This window comes from Aulonocara sp. 'chitande type north' Nkhata Bay, linkage group LG13, assembly GCF_057382095.1.
Source record: "Aulonocara sp. 'chitande type north' Nkhata Bay isolate Kocher_YH1m ecotype deep benthic linkage group LG13, A_spYH_male_GT1.1, whole genome shotgun sequence".
NCBI lineage: Eukaryota > Metazoa > Chordata > Actinopteri > Cichliformes > Cichlidae > Aulonocara > Aulonocara sp. 'chitande type north' Nkhata Bay.
Window position 1 is genome coordinate 3,352,962 of NC_141356.1, and position 24,494 is coordinate 3,377,455.

Sequence of the window (24,494 nt, forward strand, 5' to 3'; positions counted from 1 at the left end):
TCAGCAACTGACATCATGCTATCCTTCAGAAACTGCACTTCAGTGAATGGCTTTTCCATTTTGGCAATTAATTCACCAAATTAAATAATTCCTAACCACACCGATTATAAATTACCAAAGAAATAGCTGTCTTAATTGTGGAGTAACTTACAGGTCCAAATTGCGTTATATTTTACAACAATTCCACAAAACCCCTGGTTTAGAGGATGACACAACAATGTCAGCACAAATGATGCAACACATGCTATAAAGAGATGTAAATCATATTTCATAACCTCTCTATGCAGATGAAATAAGGAGACCAGGTTGGAAAATACAGTAAATACAGTATATGCATCCATCTTCTTCCGCTTATTTGGGGCCGGATTGCGGAAGACAGCAGCTTAAGTAGAGAAGCCCAGACCTCCCTCTGCCTGGCCACCTCCTCCAGCTTGTCCAGGGAACACCAAGGTGTCTCAGGCCAGCCGAGAGATATCATCTCTCCAGCGTGTCCTGGGTGACCCCTGGTGGGACATGCCTGAAACGACTCACCGAGAAGGCGCCCAAGAGGCATCCTCATCAGAGGCCCGAACCACCTCATCTGGGCACTTTCAATCGAGCAGCGTCTCTACTCTGAGCCCATCCTGGATGGCTGAACTCAATATGTTCAAACATGGTGTTTGTTAAGGCTAGCCACAATTACGAGAAAGCTCATTTCCTTGTAGATCTTGTATCCATGATCTTGTTCTTTCACTCACTACCCAAAGCTCATAACCATAGGTGAGGGTGGGGATGTAGAATGACCAGTAGATCGAGAGCTTCATTTTTGCACTCAGCTCCCTCTTCACCATGACAGACTGGTGCAGCGTCCGCAGCTGCAGCACCAATCCATCTATCGATCTCCCGCTCTCCCTACTTGTGAAAAAGACCCTGAGATACTTAAACAGACCATGACTTTGAGGTACTGATTCTCATTCCCGCTGCTTCACACTCGTCTGCAAACCGTTCCAGTGCAAGATGGAAGTGACCACCTGATGAAGCCAACAGAACAACATCAGAGATTGCCCAAGAGGAAGCCTTCTGGCATTTGGCTTCATCTAGAAATTCTTTCCATATAAATTATGATAAGAATCAGTGACAAAGGCAGAGGCTGTTCCTTCGAGTCACACCCCTCCAGGTCTTATTGTTGTTTCCCACATGAACAAGTCTCCCACTAAGACGACAGTCCCCAGGTGGAGCTATCTTTTGGTGCACAGTTCTCCGACCCAAAGGTGAGGGAACAAACCCTCTCATCCACCAGGAAAAACTTCAAAATACAGGCAGCAAACCAAAGGGATACTACGATACCCACCCCAGCCCAGCGGCTCTCACCAAGTGCAGCTCCAGACTGAGACGGAGTCCAGCCCCTCTCCAGGAGACAGCTTCTGGAGCCGAAACGATGCGTTGAGGTGAGCACGACTATATCTAGTCAGTACCTCTCAACCTCTGGCACTAGCTCAGATTCCTTCCCCACCAAAACCCTACGGTGCCTCCTATGGGTGGTGGGTCTACAGGAGGGTGGGCCCATGTTCCTTTTTCAGGCTGTGACCAGAGGGGCCCCATGGACTAAGCCCCAGGCCAACAGGTGCTCACCCTCGGGAACCCCCGGGGTGAGCACCTGTATTTGCCTCACTTCCAGATACAAACAGACAAAATGGTGATGGCTAAACAACCAGACATTGTAATAGTGGACAAACAGGAAGACGGCCGTAGTGATAGACGTAGCGATACCAAATGACAGGAAGAAGGAAGACAAGAAGCTGGAGAAGTACCAAGGGGGAAAGAGGGTAACTTTTTAATACATGAAAATCCATATTAATGATAATTATTAATGACAAGTTGGCTACTTGAACATGGCATACATAGATAAGGACCAAGATCATACAGTCAGGGAAAATGTATTTGAACCCCGGCTGATTTGTACGTTTGCCCACTAACAAGGAAATGATGAGTCTATAATTTCAATGGTAGGTTTATTTGAACAATGAGAGACAGAACACTAACAAAAATTTTTTTTAAAAATTAATTCGCATTTTCATGAATGAAATAAGTAGAATAGACAGAAAAGGTGACAACAGTTTGGTGTTATTATTCGCAAATGGAAGAACCATAAAATAACTACCAATCTTTCAGTGATAATGAGAATGGTGTGGAACCAGCTCAGAACTAATCGGGAGGAGCTTGGAGGAAAATCAGCTGGGCCCCAAATAATTTTTTCCCTGACCATATACATATACATATATATCATTTAACGTTTGAACATTCACTGTGACTCTACAGTGACTTCACTTTTTTATTGTGGACTACAAACTCCACCATCCACACAATACTGACAAATAGACTGTTAAACTGGGTAGCTCATACTCATATAGCCTAATTTCACAAATCACAGATTTTCACAGTTTCATGTTTAAAGGGAAAAACTAAACACATTTAACATTTCTTCTGTTTCTGGTTGCAGTGACTTTCATGCTATTACTTCATACAGTATTCCATGAGTTTTGTAATCGCCTGAAGATTTGCAAATTATATTACTAGACTAAAAGTTCTTCTCATATTTTTAGCACAGAGTTCAGATCTGCTCTGAACTTTGCGACTACATCTCCAAATTAGTATATTTCCAAGTGCTGTTATTTTCACCTGTGTAGCTTTCCCTGTGCTCTAAAGCTGCTGTCATTTGATCACGACATGCACCAGACACTGTCCCGCTGCAAATGATCAGACAACCTTATGAGTAATTGAGTATTCAAAGCACTAAAAAATGAGTCATAACACTAGATATGATATTTATTTGATATGGAAATGTTTATACATATGCATCACAGCTTATTAATTATTCATATTGTCTTGTTTTTTTCTGCTTGTCTGTAATATACATTATGTATTCTCTCCCTTCGACAGACACATCTTTTGAAATGGGAAAAAAAGAGGTAAAAAAAGAAGAAAAGGAAGGATCAGTTGGCATCTCTCACTTTGACTACAAAAGAGTGAATGAGGGAAAAACTTCATTATATTGGCGAGTGACAGGAAATGTGAAACACAGTGACAGAGGAAGAGAATGAGGACCTTTTTTCCCTCCCCACCTCAGTTTCATGTCTCTCTCGCTGCAAAACAGAAAAAAAGAAACTCTGTGGACCATACGATCTACAACACACACACATGCACTGACCCCATATCTCCCATGAACAGTGCCACCGACCATCAACTGTCATTTTTATTCAGCGTCGGACTCACTCCGTAATCACCCTGACAGACAATGCACTGCCACCATGTTGCTACAGTGCCGTAAGTGAAGAAACAGCAAGTTAATGCCTTTATCACCAGTGTCACTGTTCTTCCAGCATTTTAACATTAAAAACTTATATTGCATGGTTATTAACTTATTTTGACAATGATTAATATTTGCATAATGTCACATTTACTGTCCCTTTATTAAAGTCACAGTGGCATAGAACGACCACATGATTCACTTTAGATGATTTCTTACAGTTTTCCAAAAGCATGTCCAGGACTCAGACGTCAGACAGTTCTGAAGCACAATCATTTCAAACATTTTCTGAATTTTTATAGTTGTATAAATTGGATAGTGCACCTCTTTCTGTTCCACCATATTTTATTAGGGAATGTTTTGATTTTTGCACATTCGTTTCAGCTAGAAAGGACACTGATATTAAACATTTTATGAAAAACTATAATCATCATTCATGAGATTACTACTACTACTACACTAAAAAATCAAGCTGCTGCTTAGATATTAATATATTTCTGATCTATATACATAGCGTAAAACATTCTAATGATAGCTCATTGTTTACTAAAAACTTTGATCTTCACATACAATTTGTGTATAATATAACAGTTTTGTGTTATGTTACAGCTACACTGTGTGACTGAACTGAACACTGAAGTTCATTGTCAGGGTTGCTGCTGAAATTTGACTTACAAGCAGGGTTCATGTAGTTGAGCAGTGTATAGGGCACCACACTGCAACAATAAAAAAAAAGAAAGTAAAGACTTTCGATGTTTTTATTTATTTTTGAATTGGATCTTTTTCTTTTACATTAGCAGAACTCATGTAAACAATTTGCATTTAATTTACAATTAATTCCTATTTTGTTTCAGCTTTTTAAAATTTGAAATGTGACACTTTTATGGCATGCTTAATATTTAAAGGTACAGTGTGTAAAATCTCACCACTAGATGTCAGTAGATTTCAGATTACAGTCGACTGAATTCTGTTTACTATAAAATTCAGTGTGCAAATGTAAGGTAGATATGTAGTCTTTCCCTCGTGTCTACCTCATCAGATATAAGACACTGGTACAATCTTTCATACCTTGAGTCTCCACAGCATACAAGTTCCCTTCTCGTCCACCTTTAGCATTCTACGTATGTGGCTAGCCTGTAGCCTCTAAAATACTTTATCAGGATTCATCAGTTTCGTAGAAGATGTAATTGCATACTAGTCAATGTACATTTTTTTTCAGCATTGTTTTTTTCTATTAAATAGCCTCCAGAAAAGACTCACAGACTATCAAACTGATATTACCTTAAAGTTTTAATTTTATTTTAATTAAATTTTTTTTAACTTAAAGTAAACTCATTGTGTTGTACTGTATACTGCTGTATGTTTAGTATTATGTAGCCCTGTTTGTTTTACGTGACTATTAGATCTGATTGCTTCTTTTACTTTTTGCAGAATCACTTTTCAAGACCTGAATTAGCTCTACGTACAGCAAAACTGAATAAACCCAGGGTTTAAAAGCATCTAATTATTACGTTATACGTTATAATATTTGTTAAAAAATCATTTTAGAATTCCACCTGTGCTTAATTAAATTTTTTTGATGAACGATGCAAAAAAGGACAATGACTTGTTTAAAAAAAAAATTTAATAAAATTATTCATGCAGAATTTGATCACTGAAGATAGACAATTAAAGATTAAATTCCATTGTTCATTAATCATCTTTCATCCTCATGACTGTAAGCTTCTTTTTGAGAGCTCCAGTAGCGCCATCATTCCTGTTCTTAGTGCTTTACATATTTCAGCCACTGCATATGTCTTTTCAATCTATCAGCAAGGATCCAAAATATTCATTTGCTTTTTCACATGATTGTGTTCTCCTTGTTACTGTACAGTAACGGAAACTGACAGTTAAGGCTGCTGTTTTCTGCATAAAGGCACTGTGCAGTTTTTCTGACTGGGGTTTACTAGCTGAGGTCATCGTGGGGTTGTATGTGTGTGTGAGGGGGTTGGGGGTTGGGGGGTTGGACTGGCCACTGTCTTTTTATTTATTTTTGCTTCATTTCTGGCAGTACGCTGCCATGCTAGTGTTATTGGGTCCCACAGGGAAATGTGTTCAGCATCAGTCACTGTGTGTTTGAGTATTTTTTTATTTGTTTATTTTTTGTTGTATGCGGCAATGTGTGCGTGTGTGTACCAACAGCACAGTAATCTGTAGGTGGGTCATCATTCTTAATGCAGTCTGTGTCATCAGTTCCCGTGACAACAGGGGGAATGATGCAGCCGATACATATGAAACAGGGTGCCATGCATAAACATGGACGCTGCAAGAGGAGGAGGGTGAGGGCAGCACGGGGGCGAGGTTATATGGGGGATGTGTGTGTGTGTGTGTGTATGTGTGTGTGTGTGTGTGTGTGTGTGTGTGTGTACACGTGTATCTGGTCTCTCTCTATTCCTGTTTATTATTCATCAGCCCTCCCTCAGTGTGCTGTCACTAGCTCCTCCTCCTGATATGAGTTTATATGTATGTATGTGTGTGTGTGTGTGTGTGTGTGTGTGTGTGTGTGTGTGTGTGTGTGTGTGTGACGGATGGTGACAGCGTCAGCGGATGGGGGATCAAGATTAAGATCAAACACAGCTCAACATCACACTCCGTCAGGTTTACTGGACGCGTATGGCCACACACACACACACACACACACACACACACACACACACACACACACACACATGGTCTTTAAAGGTTTGAGTCTCCCATCCTCCCAAATGAAAAAAGTATTTCTCACAGGTGACAATAACGGCATAAATAAAACAACATACTCAAATGTGGGGGGGAAAAACACACTGCAAGAGTAAAAAAGATTATTACACAACAACTATTGTTGCTGAATGAACGTTGAGTTGAAAGTAAAGTCCAGTAGCTAAAAATGGGTCCTGACAGTACTTTTCTCCAGAAATAACCACCATAATCACAAGAAGATTAGCAGTTTAAATCTGGTACTTTATATATAGCGGCATAACCTGGAGGTCAATACTACGGAACAGAGCAGACATCAATGATATGATGCTGACTGAGTCATGTATACCTTGACAGGAGGAGCTGGGGTGGAGGTGTGTTGTAAAGCCGTTTGCAGTAACTGTAGGCCTTTAAAGTACTCTGATTATCACATCTTATATAAGATTTGCTAATTGGAAACACACAAAGGTATCAGCACAGCCTTCCCGTGATGTGGACAGGCTCTGAGATCAGTTGATATGCCAGGATTTCTACCGTGCTTGATTCTGTGGCTTTTCTCAGTTTTCCTTTTCAATCTGATTCCATCCATAGGAACACTAAATGTATCACTTCGACCCCACTTTAGGCACAGTATAGTCAAAGGTAGTTTAGCTTCTAGTTATTAGTTTTGACATCATAGTTCAAGTACAAAAAGACTTTGTCATGGCCACATATGACATCATGTCACATTGTTTGGAAAGTTTAACACCGTAGCACCATTTTCTCACTCAGTCCATGCAACTGATGCTCTGTGTTCTCTCATACAAGTTCACGATCAGTGAGGTCACAGAACAGAGACATTCAGATGGAAACACATCCTAAGTAATAATTCTCTGTTTTTTAAAGCATTTGCTGTTGGAGCTTGCTGCATTTTAACACTGACATGTTTAAATTCCTTGTTTGTTTCAAACAAGCCGAACATCTTCCAGCTGCTTTCTGAACATGTGGCTCACTTAATGTAGTCCTTTTTCTCTCCACGTGTGTCTCAGTGAATATGTGCTTTTATCAAGATGTGCGTGTAGTATTTACAGGTAGCATGGGCAGTTGCTCTTTATTTGGTTAACGTACACACACACACACACACACACACACACACACACACACACACACACACACACACACACACACAAACAGCAGAGGCAGTGAAGGCAGATATGGCCTCCTCACTCCACGCAGACCATTCCAAAGGGAGATGTTTTGAATTCACTCATTACGTTGGGGTTGTGCAGGGTCAAGTTCAATGCCAGGGAAAAAGAGCGGCTACACTAAGGACACATACACATGCACAGCCTTCCAGTGAGCACAGCACGAGTAGCATTACATCCAACAAAGCTTGGGATTTTGGGTAAATACACTAAAATTAGTCTCATTGTGTTATGTTAATTTCAACAGGGGAGAGAAAAAAGGCCTAAGAATGGCCGATATAAAGCAAATGGATGGATGGAGGCTTGGCAAAAGGTCAGGCTGGGGAGCTGGTTTGGTGGAGAGAGCAAATTGGCTGGATAGTAAACATGTCTGGGAGGTGTGTAATAAATGCCATTAGTATGCATCACAGTTTCTTAACCATGGTAACTGCGCTGATTCTTCCCACTGTGATTCTGTTTCTTCTCCTTATGTTCTTCTACTTCTCATATTGGCTTGGGATCTTTGGACCTCGAATTTCTTGTTGTGCTCCTGAAACCATTTTTGCTTTGTGGCAAGGCACACAAAGAGCCATCAGGCAATAGGTAGGTGTTACATATCAATGTAACATCCACATGGATGGTCTGATCCAAGGTTTCACAAAACATTACCCAAAGCATCACACTGCCTCTGTGGGCTTGCCTTCTTCCCATAATGCATCATGTTGCTACATGCACAACAAACAGTTATGTTCTGTATATTCTGACACCTTTCTATCAGAACCAGCATCAACCTTTTTTGCAGTTTGAGGTACCACACCGGTCAGCCTTCACTCCTTATCTGCATCAGTGAGCCTTAGCTGCCATGACCCTGTTGTCTGGTTCATCACTGTCCTACCCTGGATCACTTTTAAGATACTGATGTCTGCATACTGGGAACACCCCACAAGAACTGCAGTTTTGGAGACGCTCTGATTGTGATTTCTCATCTAGCAATCTCAATTTGGCCCTTGTCAAACATGCTCAATATGCATATACAGTGGGGCAAAAAAGTATTTAGTCAGCCACCGATTGTGCAAGTTCCCCCACCTAAAATGATGACAGAGGTCAGTAATTTGCACCAGAGGTACACTTCAACTGTGAGAGACAGAATGTGAAAAAAAATCCATGAATCCACATGGTAGGATTTGTAAAGAATTTATTTGTAAATCAGGGTGGAAAATAAGTATTTGGTCAATAACAAAAATACAACTCAATACTTTGTAACATAACCTTTGTTGGCAATAACAGAGGTCAAACGTTTACTATAGGTCTTTACCAGGTTTGCACACACAGTAGCTGGTATTTTGGCCCATTCCTCCATGCAGATCTTCTCGAGAGCAGTGATGTTTTGGGGCTGTCGCCGAGCAACACGGACTTTCAACTCCCGCCACAGATTTTCTATGGGGTTGAGGTCTGGAGACTGGCTAGGCCACTCCAGGACTTTCAAATGCTTCTTACGGAGCCACTCCTTTGTTGCCCGGGCGGTGTGTTTTGGATCATTGTCATGTTGGAAGACCCAGCCTCGTTTCATCTTCAAAGTTCTCACTGATGGAAGGAGGTTTTGGCTCAAAATCTCACGATACATGGCCCCATTCATTCTGTCCTTAACACGGATCAGTCGTCCTGTCCCCTTGGCAGAAAAACAGCCCCATAGCATGATGTTTCCACCCCCATGCTTCACAGTAGGTATGGTGTTCTTGGGATGCAACTCAGTATTCTTCTTCCTCCAAACACGACGAGTTGAGTTTATACCAAGAAGTTCTACTTTGGTTTCATCTGACCACATGACATTCTCCCAATCCTCTGCTGTATCATCCATGTGCTCTCTGGCAAACTTCAGACGGGCCTGGACATGCACTGGCTTCAGCAGCAGAACACGTCTGGCACTGCGGGATTTGATTCCCTGCCGTTGTAGTGTGTTACTGATGGTGACCTTTGTTACTTTGGTCCCAGCTCTCTGCAGGTCATTCACCAGGTCCCCCCGTGTGGTTCTGGGATCTTTGCTCACCGTTCTCATGATCATTTTGACCCCACGGGATGAGATCTTGCGTGGAGCCCCAGATCGAGGGAGATTATCAGTGGTCTTGTATGTCTTCCATTTTCTGATGATTGCTCCCACAGTTGATTTTTTTCACACCAAGCTGCTTGCCTATTTTAGATTCACTCTTCTCAGTCTGGTGCAGGTCTACAATACTTTTCCTGGTGTCCTTCGAAAGCTCTTTGGTCTTGGCCATGGCGGAGTTTGGAGTCTGACTGTTTGAGGCTGTGGACAGGTGTCTTTTATACAGATGATGAGTTCAAACAGGTGCCATTCATACAGGTAACGAGTGGGGGACAGAAAAGCTTCTTACAGAAGACGTTACAGGTCTGTGAGAGCCAGAGATTTTCCTTGTTTGAGGTGACCAAATACTTATTTTCCACCCTAATTTACGAATAAATTCTTTACAAATCCTACCATGTGGATTCATGGATTTTTTTTTCACATTCTGTCTCTCACAGTTGAAGTGTACCTCTGGTGCAAATTACTGACCTCTGTCATCCTTTTAAGTGGGGGAACTTGCACAATCGGTGGCTGACTAAATACTTTTTTGCCCCACTGTATATCTTAAAGGCAGTTTGCCATAAAACATTTTCAGAAAATTTTCTCTAACTACCAAAATTACCCCGGGCTTATTTTTGCTTCCAACTGAAACCTGCTCTTTACAGATGAAAAGTCCAACAAAGTAGTTTATATTATATTAAAACCCTCCTGAAGCTCTCTATCCTCTTGCTCACTTTCTCCTTCAGAGCCTTTATTTTCTGTTTGTCAGAGTGCATTAAACCAATGACATATGTCCAATGATTCTCCTGAAATCATTTGCAGGTAATTTTAAAATATGTTCAGGAACCTGAGTGGCCAAAGGGGAAAGGCGCTGACCAAATTCATTATTCATTTCTTCCCCTTTACTGTAAACTTTTTAACTATCCTACAGTCTTCATTGTGCTTTTTTCTCATTCTTAATAAAGTCCAGTAACAGGCACAAAAAACGTTTCCAGATCCTAATAAGAAATAATTCAAACTTCACAAGCTTAACTTTTCTTTGGGTAGAATTTTTGCAGTTTCTGGTGGCAAGAATATTGTTTGGTCAAACGTCATGTTCCCATGCACAGTCCAGTAATAACAGGTCGGCTGCCCTTTGCACAGCCACAGATGGTCAGTTTGAGCAGCCAGCTGATGGTCAACTGGCCCCGGCAGCAGCAGTTGTTCTGGTGCTCTCTGACAAACCAATGTTGGTTTTAAGACCTCATTATGGTGACAAAGTCAACCGCAGATTTGTGGGAAGTTTTTGGATGACTACCAGCATATATAGAAAAAGGGATTTTTGTTCTGCTGACAGCTGTTATGAATCTCCTGACCGCAGTGGCTTTGAAAGTCTGGCTACGGCCGTCTACTAGAAATCTTTTATTGTGGAATTTAAACATGCAAGCAGGTTTCTGCTAAACAAAAAAAGAAAGAAAAATGTAACTTTTCAAAAATTCCCTCAAAGTCCTCTGAATCAGATCCATTCATGTGGTAACTGGATGCACTGCAATGGAGTGACTCAAAATGTGCTTAACTCAGCCTGTGTCTGCTTTAGAGGATAGTTAATGGTCCATTTCCCTGCACACTGCTGCACCATCTTCATCAGAAACAGAAAGAGACAGAAAAAAACAGGAGTAATTAAAATGTCTTTACTTGTAGCTTAATTACGAGCCAGCCAATGAATCTTTTTGTCAGAGTAACTCTGTCTCCCGGCTCCCCCTTTTTTGCATAAAACAATAAAACCTCTGTTAAAAATGTAATTTTCACTTTGTTCAGATTAGATTCAGTCAGCTTTTTCCCCCTCCTTGTCTAAGTTGAAACGTTAAATCAAATCAAAGACGAACAAGCGCCTCTTTTTCCTCTTCCTTGTGTTTTACTTCTGACCACCCTCCCCTCCCTGAGATTCCCCTACACTGTAGCCATGGAAATGGGACTTTGGGGATGAAAAGAAACCATAATTTTGTGGCGGGATTAATTTGGAGACATGAGCAATACCAAATGAAATCCCTGTCAAAACCTCTGCTGATTCTTTTCATCGCTTGCAGATCCCTGAGAAATCTGTTCCCCGTGGCGTTTGTGATTTGACAGTCCAGTAGTTTTGGACTTAGTTCCCCCCTGATACCTCTGACATGATGACATTAAGTGGTTGCTGAGACAGGCAGCACCCATATTTCAATCACCATTAAGCAGAGGATATTTGGTGTTAGTTTGAAAAAAAAAGGAAGAAGAAAGAAGCGCTGGTGACAAACAGACATTCACAGATACAACAGCAGGCAAACAACTGTAATTACATTAGAGAGCGAGCGGCAGCCATTTCCTGCGAGTGCGGGGAGGTAAATATAGTCCACATCTGACCTTAGATCTCTCAAAAAAGTGTGGGCTGATTGTTTACTGGTGTCCTTGTCGGATGCCCTTTTTTCACATCAGTCCTGTCAGCTGGAAGAACTTTATACTTCCTCAATACTTTTTACTTTGACAAAAGCACCACTGCAAGAAAAGATATTAGGAATGCCGTCATCAAAAAGATGTCACCTACATAGAAATGGTGTAAATGGGGTCACCTTGACGTGGTATCAGTTCAACTAATTGTTGCAGTTTTTTGTTTTTTCCTTTTTTTGTTTTTTTTTTTTTTTGGGGGGGGGGGGGTTGTTTTGTTTGCTTTGTTTTATTTTACTTTACTTATCTATATATAATTTTTTTCAGTAATAATATGTGAATGATCTACATGGGAGAGTATGTATAACTATATCTATGTGTTTCCCCAACACTATTCATACACGATGTACATACAATATTATTATACACACTTTTTTTTAATTAATTTTCTCCTCTATTTTATTTGAACTCTCTCTTCTTGTTGGTTAAAATGTTATTGGAAAAACAATAAATAAATCTTTGAGAAAAAAAAAAGTGTTGCAGTCCCATTTTACATATGGCTGTATGTCTTTGTTCTGAAACTTCCCAAAAGGTAGCCCTTTAACGCCAAGTGTATGATTTTTGATACATCATCAGTGTGATTTTTTTCAGATACAATCAGATACATGTGATGCTACTGTGAGCAATAAATTCCACAACAATTCCAGATGTAGCAAAAATTATGAAAATTAAAACTCATATATTTAAATTGATATTTAATATCCAGTTGTTTTTTTCAATGTTGTGATCTGGCAGTTATTTCATGGTTCAGGCTTTGCGGGGATACAGACAGCTGCAACAAAACCCCCTGTCAGTGACAAAGAAGTAACTGCTCAATTGGCCTATATTTTATGGTCCTGTATTGTAAGGTATCATACCTTATAAATCAAAATCTAAATAAATCTATATTATGCAGTATATTTGTAGAAAGGCCGGACGCCCCACACACAGTGTTCACAGAACGTTCCTTTATTCCTGGCCACACAGCAGTGTACTTTCTCACACACGTCCCACTGCTGCTCTTCCCTGGCGTTATGCACATGTTTTGAAGCCTTCTTCCTCTCCACTCCAGTGTCGCTAAATAGAGAGTGCCATCAATACTACTTGTCCACTCACCTGCCTGGCACCGCCCCTTGAGCTCACTGCACCACCCCTCCCCTGCAGGTGAGCCAGGACCACACCTATACACTAAGCTGCATTTACTCATTAGTCATTATTAATATCTGGCTCTCTTCCACAGTGTGTCTTTTGTCCTATCTAGCTCCCATCATCCCCAGCTGGGCAGGGCAGAGAGCTGCTCCTCGCTGAGCCTGGCTGTGATTGTTGGGGCTTTCTCTGTGTTATTGCAGATCTATTGTATTGTATATTTAGAGGTGACTGTTGTTGTATTTTGGTGTTATATAAATAAAACTGAATTGAACAGCATTCTATATCACAGCTTTGATTTTGGATCATCACTGATAAACACCCTGTCCGAAAGCTTCCTGATATGTCTTGGTAAAAATATAGTTTTGCTAAAAATATTCCAAAAGGATAAAAAAATGCAGCTTTCCCAATTGAGTAACTTTCTTTCCAACTCCCTCTTCATCCTTCACACAGCCATCAACGCCCACAAATCACAGCTTGCTTGAACACGTCCACCTTTTTGTTTGTGTACCAGAGAAAATTATGATGATTCTTCTCTGCTGCTCCATTCAAATTCAACATGTTACTTGTACTTACACACACACACACGCACGCACGCACGCACGCACGCGCACACACACACACACACACACACACACACACACAGACAACGATGCACACATGCACCCACACGGAGGAAACCCAACACTGCAACCCACATCAACTGGGACTTTATGAGTCTCATATCTTCCGGATATACCTGCACACTACATGGCTTACTGCCTATCCACCTGAAATCCAACCAAACAAAGAAATATATTCCCTCAGCAGAGATCTCTCTTACTGGAGGCTTTGCAACCACCATCTGAGCTCTATTTAAGCAAACTTCTAATGTTGGAACCTGCATTCAATTTGAGACCTGGAGAAAATGGATCTAACAACTCGGTAGGGAAGCCATCACTGTTAGAACTTTATGTGCTGTCTTAGCGGGGCAGCTGAATACTGATTATGTTGTAAGCCTTTTTTTTTGCCTCTCGGATTCTCCCTGGAGTCTCTCCTGTCTTGTCCAGCTGTACTTTGCAGTAAGAAGACAGTGGAGGAGGGAAAGTTAGATGAAGAAAACTTTCACAGAGAGGCAGAGGGGCTCCACTGTAGGGGGGGAAAATGTGACTGAAGGATGAAGGGCAAGGGCTGTGGAAGAAAAATGGAGGGTAAGGTCAGTCGACTGCACCTGTGACGTCTAGCAAGTTTCTGCGAGATCAGAGGAACAGTTTTCTAAAATGTCGCATTCAGCATCCCAAAACTGACATGCAGCCTTCATTTACATATCCTCCTCCTAAACACACACCGGAGATTTGCCTGTCAAAGATGCGCTTCTGCTGCCAGACAATCCAACAACTTTTGTCTCATTTAACTTTCATACCTTTTTACAAACCTGCTGCAATACATTATGGATGATCTTGAAGGTCAAGACAAGAACACAAACAGGAAAAAACCACTGTCCACCGACTTGTGTCATTCCTCTAACTGAAAAACACAGCACAGAGATGACAGATGCTTCATGTTTTCAGCTGCAAGACCTGAGTTCCCAACTGGACTTTTTTGTTCTGCAAGTGCACCCTGTCCATTGGTATAGAGTTGGAAGGGTGAAAGGGGCTGTCCCTTTGAAATGATAAGTAGAGTCTTCCTACACTGAGGGACTGTCATTGAAGTCTTTGTTTGCCCGTCAGTGGCTCTGAGGCGTCTGTGAACTTGAGGGTCGGCACGGAATAGAAATGACCATGTAACCTAGTTCGAGGTCACCTAATGAAGGAAAATGTATTCATATATTTTCGTAGTTGTATTAGTTCATGCAATATGCTTCCCTTTGTAGCCCAAGGTTGCAGGTTCATTTTTGAAGTGGTTTTCAATCATCCCTTGGCATTGAAGTTTCTTTTTGTGCTTGGTATCTAGGCTCCACAGGGCTACAACTTCTGTTCATTCTCAGAATATCTACATACGCTCCATAGCCTGTGAGATTTTTTTTCTTTAGTGGACTGTATGGCACAGAAGGGTTTTGAGGAATGTAAATACCTATATCTATATATACCGGGAAGAATGAGCTAGTATGATCTCCACAAAGTGCTCGATTACGATAGAATGCATCTCTATATTTCCCTTTTTTCTGTCTGACTGTCCATCCCTGGGGCTGCTGAGGTTCGTCCAAACCTGCTGCAGCACAGCTGCCTAAAGCAATTTTTCCCCTCCATCATCACCTGTATTAAATATCTCACACACCCCATCCCTGCTGACATGCCACCCCCTGCTACCTCGCCACATCCTGGACCTATTTCCCCATGTTTTTTGAGTCTCATCCTAGCTGGACCCCCTGGTCAGATTCACAGTGGGGACCCCTCCAGCCCATCAGAGAAGTAATTCACACTCTGCCTCATTTGAGTTATTTACTCTATTACCACCCTGGCTGGCCCATTCCCTGTAGCTACCCACTGAGACCTGCAACTCAGGCTGGGTACGCGGGCTTCCAGTAGGACTGGCAGTGCCCTCCGACAGCCCCCCTTCTACCACATTATGACGGGCGCTGCCACCTCAATCTGCAGCTGGCACGCTATGTGGGGGGTTAGGGACAAGATGAGTGTGGAGATTGCTCAGCTAGCTTAGAGTACAGAGGTGTAGATGGTACACTAGTGTCTGTTCGTGTGCATGCTTACATGCATGTGTGTGTGTGTGTGTGTCACATCCTCTCCCCATTGGTAGTCTTCTGTAAGTCATTATCACACTCAAAGCCTGTGCTTCTCTCAGATGACTTGATAGATTTACATGACTCTGTCTGGGGACCTGTGAAAAAGACAGGGTCCAGTAGAAAGATGAGAGAGAAGACCACACCATCATCCTCTCCAAAATAAAAAAAGGGACAGTGCAGTCACACCTTAATAAAAGATGTCCCTTTTTGGAGGGTGGATGGCGCTCCTCATACTTCACACAATAGGCGCAAGTCTCCATCTTTCCCATTGTAGAATTGAAATAGCCCTCCTCATCAAAGATCCCCTCGAGCTCATCTGCCAGGGTAAGAAATGAATGATTTCACCCATCTTCTTCATCTCATTTCAATCTCAAACCATGTCACTTTCTTTCACTTATTGCTATTCAGTATTATTCCGGCTTTTATGAATTTACCTGACTGTAATACATTGTCTTCAGCGACTCAGAGCGTCCCAGAGAAAGGCGCATAGCCAATTGCAGAGACTATTTGGGATACTATTATAGTCATGTTGCAGATAACGCAGGAGCTCGGAGCTGTTGTTTGCTTGGACAGCCAGCTTTTTACATCACCGGGACAAGAAGTAATTTTGAGCCTGTGATTTTAGATACCTTTGACCTATGTCCAATAAAAAGAAGACAGGCCCCACACTTGATTCTCCAGCCATTCAAGCACACATGTTCCCCGGCCTCCAAACTTACCATTTCCACAAATTGAATAAAAACCCCACAGATCTCAATAGAAGAGGAAAATAATTACAGATCAAATGAAATACACACTTAATTTTATAATATAGCTCTTTGTTATAGAAATTTATACTATTTGTGTGTGTGACAGGAAACAAAGACAAGAGAAGGCATCGACATGTTCACCTCATCAAACTGACAATTTTTTACATTTCATTTTATTTATACGTTTGGAGAATATAAAAATAAAGATACTGATAGTGGGACCTCATCAAAGTTTATGATGTCGCAAATCCAGGGACACGAGGAAGACAAACAGACCCAGTGAAGAATAAAAAATACCTGTAAGAGCAATGTGTGAGTTGTCAAATCAAATGAAGCAAATTTGAGTAAAAATCAAGGAGGGCTTTAAAGAAGAAAACAGTTTTTTGAATTAATTTTTTAAATTTCAGTAATTATGAGCAGTTTGAAATATTTGTCTCGCAGGAGTCTCCTAAACTCAAGGTCCACTCAACTGATTATTGATGCATGTTTCTGAACTGTAGGGAACTGTGAGAGTCAGAATATCATTTAACTGTCTTTGGTGACATGTCCATCATGTGCTCCACCTCTTGCCCGATATAAGCTGTGATTACTGGATTCCCCCTTTGCTCCCCCCTCGTATTTATCAATGAAGAAATCATCTGAGTTAAACCACACTAGTGTACTTTTAGTCCATACAACTGGTTCAAATTTTGTAAGACCTTGTCCATGTTTTTTTTTTTTTTCAACATTCTCGAGCATTTAAAGAACCCCAAAGCACTTTTAACCCACTATTCTCTTGTGGAGTGGAAACAGTAGCATTCACAGAGCCACCATGCTGCTTTAATAGCAGTAAATTAAACACAACACAACTAGCTCATCACCATAAAGTTCCCATGCCATTGCAGTGTGTCGTGGCACAGCAGTGACTGTGACAGGGTTGATTATGTAGCTACGTAGCTTCTTCGCCATATTCATCAGAAAATCTGTTTTGTGAATATATTTGCATCTGTGTATGTGTACAGATGCATATCATGGTTGTGTCTGAACAGCTCAAGAGTGTTACAATTGGTGTTTGCCCTCTTGTCTCTCTCCCTCTCCTTAGTTGAGCTGAGGTAGCAGGTGTTGATGCTGCCTCGATTCAAAGTGTCGCTCACACCATTTAAAAAGTGAGGACACACCGTGTTTGTTTTGCATATGCTGGGATTTCAGGGTCTCAAAGCGCACAGGTCCAACATATAAAACCAACTTCCTAACAGTCAACATTTTGCTCTTTTTCATTTTTACTTATTTTCTCTTCATTTTGTTTTTGGCTTATCTTTTATCACATCCATTTTATTCTTGTTTTTTCTCCTTTCTTGTTGTGTCTTATGCCCCTTTAGCAGACAGTTACCTCCACACTCAGAAGAATGACATTCAATTAAACATTTTTACACTGAAAAACTATCATATCATGAGCCTTGGAAAATATAGGCCTGCAGTGAAAATGAGAGCTATAGTTTGTTTTGTCTGTCATCATTTTGGGAAATCAAAACCTAAATTTGAGCTTTGTTGATAAGACAGCATACCCGGCAGAGACACTGCTGGAACACTGGAACACAGTCATTTTAAACGTTATGAAGGACACTACAATTACAAAACAAAATTTACAGGCAAAAAAATCCATCCACCCATCCTGGGGCTGGAAAATATCCCAGCTGTCACAAAACAAGAGACAGGGTACATCTTGGGCAAGTCACCATCCATCCAGGTTCATTACACTCAATTAATTCAATTCAATTTTATTTTATTTACACAGCGCCAAATCACAACAACAGTCATCTCAAGCTGCTTTATATTGTAAGGTAGACCCAACAATAAGACATACAAAGAAAAACCCAACAATTATATGACCCCCTATGAGCAAGCACTTTGGTGACAGTGGGAAGGAAGAACTCCCTTTTAACAGGAAGAAACCTCCGGCAGAAAATATAGGGGCGGCCATGTGCCACAACCGGTTGGGGTGAGAGAAGGAAGACGTGATAAAAGACATGCTGTGGAAGAGAGCCAGAGATTAACAACAAGTATGATTCAATGCAGAGAGGTCTACTAGCAAATAGTGAATGAGAAAGGTGACTGAAGAAGAAATACTCAATGCATCATGGGAATCCCCCAGCAGCCTACACCTATTGCAGCATAACTATAACAACTTCTGTGCATTTGTGTTTTTCATTGTTCTTAATGATGTTACAACACTAAATATGAATAAAAAATGCAACTGTTTCCTTAATTAGTGTTTTAAAGTGTTGATTGTCTCCAGCAGCGTGAGGTATGCATTTTACATTGAGCCATATTCACAACCAGTGCTCGGCCTCATGTGGTCAGACTGTATAGGAGGGTCCCAGATGATCAAGGCACTGATGCCAGTGACTGGCCCTTGAATAAAAGTGAGAAGCTCTGGGATATGATTCACTGATGAATCCAGTTTTCTAATTTTGCCGACCACTACCTTACACTGCAAGGAACATTTAATCATACATTTTCCAGAACTTTATCTGCTTCCCATTCATTAATCGCCATTTAACCCTCTCAATGCAGGCGTTGCCGATTTGCAACAGTTAAAAACTAACAACCTGATTACCCCAAATACATATTTTATGAGTTTTCTTTACTCAGAAGTACCACTGCAGGACTTGGTTGTGCATTTGAGCCTGAGAGGGTTAACCTAACATAACAGTCTTTGGACTGTGGGTCCGGAGTGCCTGAAGGAAACTGGCGTAGGCGCAGGGAGAACATTAAAGCTTCAGATGGAAAGGCATCAGCCGTAGAACAATCAAGAAACCTTTTTGCCGCTGTGCCACCTTTGCAACCCAACATGGGAGTAGAAATGCTCTTCCTGTAGAGTGCTTCATAATTCCCTTCCTACAGCTACTAGACAATAAAAGGCAGTCTCTATATATTCGTAGATACAAATCAGTCCAATGTCTGTCTAACTGCCCCTCCCTTCCACCTCCCAGAGGTGAACCCCCAGCCCCCCACCCCTTTCACACTTGCTGCTCTGCTTCCCTTTCTCTCCCCTTTTAAAACAGGTTGAATACACTGAATGTCTCCCCTCACTCTCTCTTTCCGCCAAAACTCATATGGGACCACCTCTCATCATTCCCTTCATTATCCATTCTTTCCACCACTTCTTTTTTTTCTTTTTTGCGGCTCCTCAGTTTCTCTTTCCCTCCCTCTGTTCATCTGTCGGTCTGTCTGGCACCTCGAGCGCTGCTAAGCCTTCAACCAGTGTCAAAACGTACGGAGCTGGAACAGTGGCTCTGCTGTGTTTAGGTGGTGGCATTCACACACACACACACACACACACACACACACACACACACACACACACACACACACACACACACACACACACACTCTTGGAGAAGCAAATGTGCACAAAATTCAGCCATTCGCACTACGAATACACACTTGTTTATACACACATCTATGCTCACACATGAACACACACGCAAACACAAGTTCAGGCTTGTAGAACTATGATCTGTCTCAGACACACACATACAAACGCACACACACACACACACTCTGGATGTGGATAATAAACAGCAGAGCAGCAGAACATCAGTCACATGTGTTTACATTATGGCATGGAGAGAGATATGACACAAACCAACCCACCGACAACGCATTCACACACACACACACACACACACACACACACACACACACACACACACACACGGTGATACTGAGAGTTATTGAGTCAGACAAGTCTAAGCCTTCCAAAGTTGGTGTGTGTGTGCATGTGTGTGTGTTCGTGTGTGTGTGTAATAATCCATTGGTTCTGTTCTGTGCTGATTCCAGGCGCTAAGCCCTGCCACAATTATTCAAATCCAGGCTTTTAGTTGCAGCACACCTCTCTCCATGGGCCTATGAGCCGGTAATCTTGCCTTTGGCCCTGCATTTCAAATGGCCTTAACTCCCATAAGGAATGCATATGAAGAGGAGCCACTAGTGGCTTAATCCGCCCTGTTTAAGTTGCTGAAACGTACACCTGTCACAGCGTCTCGCGCCAGAGCTTGTGGCTACTGATAGTTGAGCTGTAAATCCAAAGGCACGCAGCTTTTTAGGCCTTTACAAAAATTATCATGCTATTTTGCAGGGAGGTGTCAGGGGTAGAGCTTGAGAACCCCCACCTTTCTTCATCCTCCATTTATACGTCGCTTCTGGATTTTTTTTCCTCTTGGTTGGATTTCCTTTATTTCTGTCATCTATACTTTTATCTGTCTCCCACTTTAATACTGCTACTGTGATTATATATTACTGGGATTCAGAACAGGTAATAGCACATGAACTAAAGGAGATAAAAATATGTAAAATCCCATTTTTAAATCTATTTCTGGTGATTAAATAACATTGAAACATCACTGGTATTTGAAAAACACTCATGCAATAAACCTGTCAGTCAAGTGTTACAGTCAAATCAGAAATACTCAAACATTACAACAGACAATAGATGAGATATTCTGGTATAATTTTATTGAGTTCGTTTTTATCAAGGGCTTCGTGCTGCATCTCATGATCTCAAGAAATAGTTCAGATTATATACTTCTGTCTTGTACAGAACTTTAGTTCCTAAAAGTTCTTTTAGGTTCTTTCTAAGTTTGGATTTGTAACTGTCACACAATACCATCAGGGACTCATCTGATTGCTCCCAGATTCACCGTGGATCATGACGAAACATAACCTCCAGTCATAAAGAACTTCTTCAGTGACGAGAAGAACAGTCTCGCAACAGATGGTGTTACCCCACAGAGCCCTGAGCTCACGTTCACAAAGATGCTTCACACGAACCTGTCCTTAGTCCCGCAGTGTCAGATAGTTCTGTTTTGTCAGTGAGGAAGTGTTTCTAAAATCCTCACATACACACACCTGCTCAGGAAACCTTGCAGGGCTGTTATTCCAAGTAATACAATTATGGACAATAAAATATTTTTAACCGAATCCAAAATCCTAGATGGCTCACCCAACAGACTTGCAAAACACTAAGCTCTCAATCTAAATGACACTCTTATGATTGTTGTCAAAAGACACCTCCAAGATGTCTTTGGCTTTGTTATAACTGCAGTATCTGCTCTGGAAGTGAGAAGAGGTTAGCACGGCCTACCTGTCAACCATGAAAAATTGTTTTGATAGTAAAGGACAGTTAAATTATTTATTTATCTATTTTTTTTTTTACTGCAACTACACAATCTAGCGGTTAAATGAAATGGTAATTTAATATTAGTGCCTGTTGTCCTCAATTGAATTGAGAGAGCTGCTGAATCAAATCAGACATCTCCTTTTTTCACATCAGACTTATTCACCATGTTGCTGTTTGTAGGTTTTTGATTGGTCAACATTGCTCCACAGTTTAGTGTTTTATTGTCACCTGTTGCTTTGGGTTGAAATTGACACCATTAGAGGTCTTTTTTGTGTTTGCATGCAGACAGGGACATTTTTCAAAATATAGGGCTTCAAAAACGGCCATTTTAAGATCATACCAAAGCATTTCAACCTGCGGCAGATTTTGGCTAGAGAAAAATATTCATTCACGCATTCAGACATAAATTTGCTGGTGTGTTTTGTATCAGTGTGCTTGAGTTTCAGGTCACAAACTCATGGCTTGATATTCTTCTTCAGGATTTCCACACATGTAGGTAGAGAGCAGAATGCATGGTTAAATCAATTATGGCAAATCTTCCAGGTCTCGAAGCCACAAAGCAGCCCCAGACCAAAATACTACCACCACTGTGGTTGACTGTTGATTTGATGTTATTATTATGAAATGCTTTGTTAGTTTTACACAGCATTTTAGATGCAACAAGATGCAAAAGTTAAACTTTTGTCTCATCAGTCCAGGAAATATTTCCTCAAAAGATTTGACAATCATGTTTTGTTTTTTTATTTGTTTTTTGACAAATATGTGTTCTTTTTGGCCTAAAACGTGACAGAAGTGCAAAAATAAGAGCTCAGGAAGGAGGCAGATACTTTTTTCACAGCACCATGGACTCCACACCCCAACTTTATTCTATTGCTTAATAAATAAATAATTTAAAATGTCACTTTTACTTTATTTTATTTTTATTTGAGCTCTAAAACTAACATTTAGGCTGTCAAAACAGATGGATATTCCAAAATATAATACAGACCACAGACGCTCTCTATTTGATTCCCAAAGATTAACTCCTTTTAACACTCTGCTTTGTAGATCGTCCAGTTCCGGTGGAATCAGGCACATTACATATGTAGTCTTATCAGTATACGCACCCCAGCATTGATCTCCAATGTGTCTCCAGTGAAAGATGCCTTTGTGAAAATTGCTTTGATAAGTAATTAACAAATATGTGAGAGCACAGTGTGAGAGCACGAGAATAGTTGAGATGCTGAGTGCGTCCTGGGACTCACAGGATTAGTTTCCAACACAGGTGTATACCAGCTAAGCTCATTTATGTTATTACTTTATGGCATTTTAAACCCACTGAACAGTGTTGGCATCTATGTCCTTCAGGTTGGTTTTTCATATTAACAACTTAATTTGTCATTTCTTTTGATTTGACAAAGATCTGACTGGCAGCATCTGTTGAAATACATTTTCAGTCTGGAGTTAGTATGTAGATGTTTCCATTAATGAGATTAGTCATAATGTCAAAAACTACCCAAACAAGACCCACATTACAATAAACTAGATTTTTCTGTAATACATGAAAAACACCAACTCCACCATGAGACCCTATCTACTATCTCTGCTTGCCCCTCCTGCTCCCCCTCCAAGCACGCACACCAGTTTACACACTCTGTGACTGTGGCAGGGACAGAGATGAGCTCAGGACAGCTGCACAGCAGCCTCAGGTAAGACAGAAACTCCCAGTCTCATACACAAGGGACCGACATGTACGCCGACATCTGTTGACGAAAACACACACACACACACACACACACACACACACACACACACACACACACGTGCGCACAGACACGCACACACAGAGTCTTTGAACTTTTTCTTTTTCTTTGGCTAACAACAAGCTTTTGTTTTGGGCAGCCACCATGAGTTACATGTGGACAACTTTGCAACTTAGTACAAATCTCCCAGACTCTCACAAGCTCTGATCAGAGCCTGTGGTGCACAGAGGAAGGGGAGTTCTCACACTAGCTTGGGGCAAATACACCATCTCACACACAGACACACACAAGCACTCAGAGTCCCAGCAGTCTTCAGCTGGCATGCGTGAGGCCCGGCAGCTGCAGGCTGCCAGGCTGTCTGGGCCTAGACGTTTACCCAGAAGAGGGCCACTGCCAGTGGGCTGATGCTCTACCCGTGGCCCAGGCCTAAAATAAGGCCTTCAGAGGTTTAGTCCCCCTGGCTTATGTGTGTATGTGTGTGTGTTTAATATTGCTGTAAGTGTTGGCAGTAATGTGTTGGCCATCTGGTAATCTGGACCCTCTAGGGCCACACATAGCATTACAGTAGCAGTGCTGCTGCCACAGCTATTTACAGGCCCACACTCTCAGGGACAGGGACACAAATACAGTACAACCACAGCAGCCAGCCGTATAGAGCTAGATCGTGACATCGCCAGTGGAATGCATTATGGGACCACTGTTCACACAAGTCTGACTTGATTATGGAAAATTCAGAGGCAGATACTGCTTTTGGGTTTGAACGTTAAATTGTGAACATTACAAACTAATTTTAAAAGCAGGAATAACACATTCAACTTATGTAGTTACATTTCATAGGGCTGTTGCTACGTTATACACCACAGATTTTTTAGTTATCTTAGCTGTGTCTAAATAGCTGTATGGATAACTCCCTAAAATGACACTACTTTACCGCATGCAGGTGCAGGGATAGCTCAGCAGGTAGAGTGTTTGCCCCATGATCGGAAGGTTGGAGGTTCAAATCCACTGAATGGCAGCCCTTGAGCAAGGTACTGTCTTTACACACTGCTTCCCGAAGGCTGGATTGGTAACTACCCACTGCTTCACTGTGTGAATGGGTTAAACGCAGAGGACTAAGTAGCTATATAAAGTATACCTTATTATTGTTTAGATTCTCTTTGTATCATCGGGGTGTTTTTTCAGTTTTGGTTAGTGTGTTTTCCTCCTTATTACCTGTTGGCATCTATTGTTCTGTTGGTATTGCACGTTTGCAACTACCCAGAATGCATTGCGGTTCCCAAGCTCTGTAGGTACACAC

The 24,494-nt window shown here is 41.3% G+C and overlaps 1 protein-coding gene across 5 annotated transcripts in view; it reads left to right on the top strand.

Moving 5' to 3' along the window:
• The window catches only part of LOC147315466 (uncharacterized), a 496,228-nt gene that overhangs the window by 249,033 nt on the left and 222,701 nt on the right, over positions 1-24,494 (top strand). The window contains exon 5 of one of the 5 annotated variants that reach the window (XM_086258290.1): positions 2,920-5,229. The exons of the other annotated variants lie outside the window; for them this stretch is intronic. The gene's annotated coding sequence lies outside the window, so the exon portion shown is untranslated. Of the gene's footprint in view, positions 1-2,919; positions 5,230-24,494 lie in introns of those variants that run through there. 5 annotated transcript variants of the gene reach the window in all.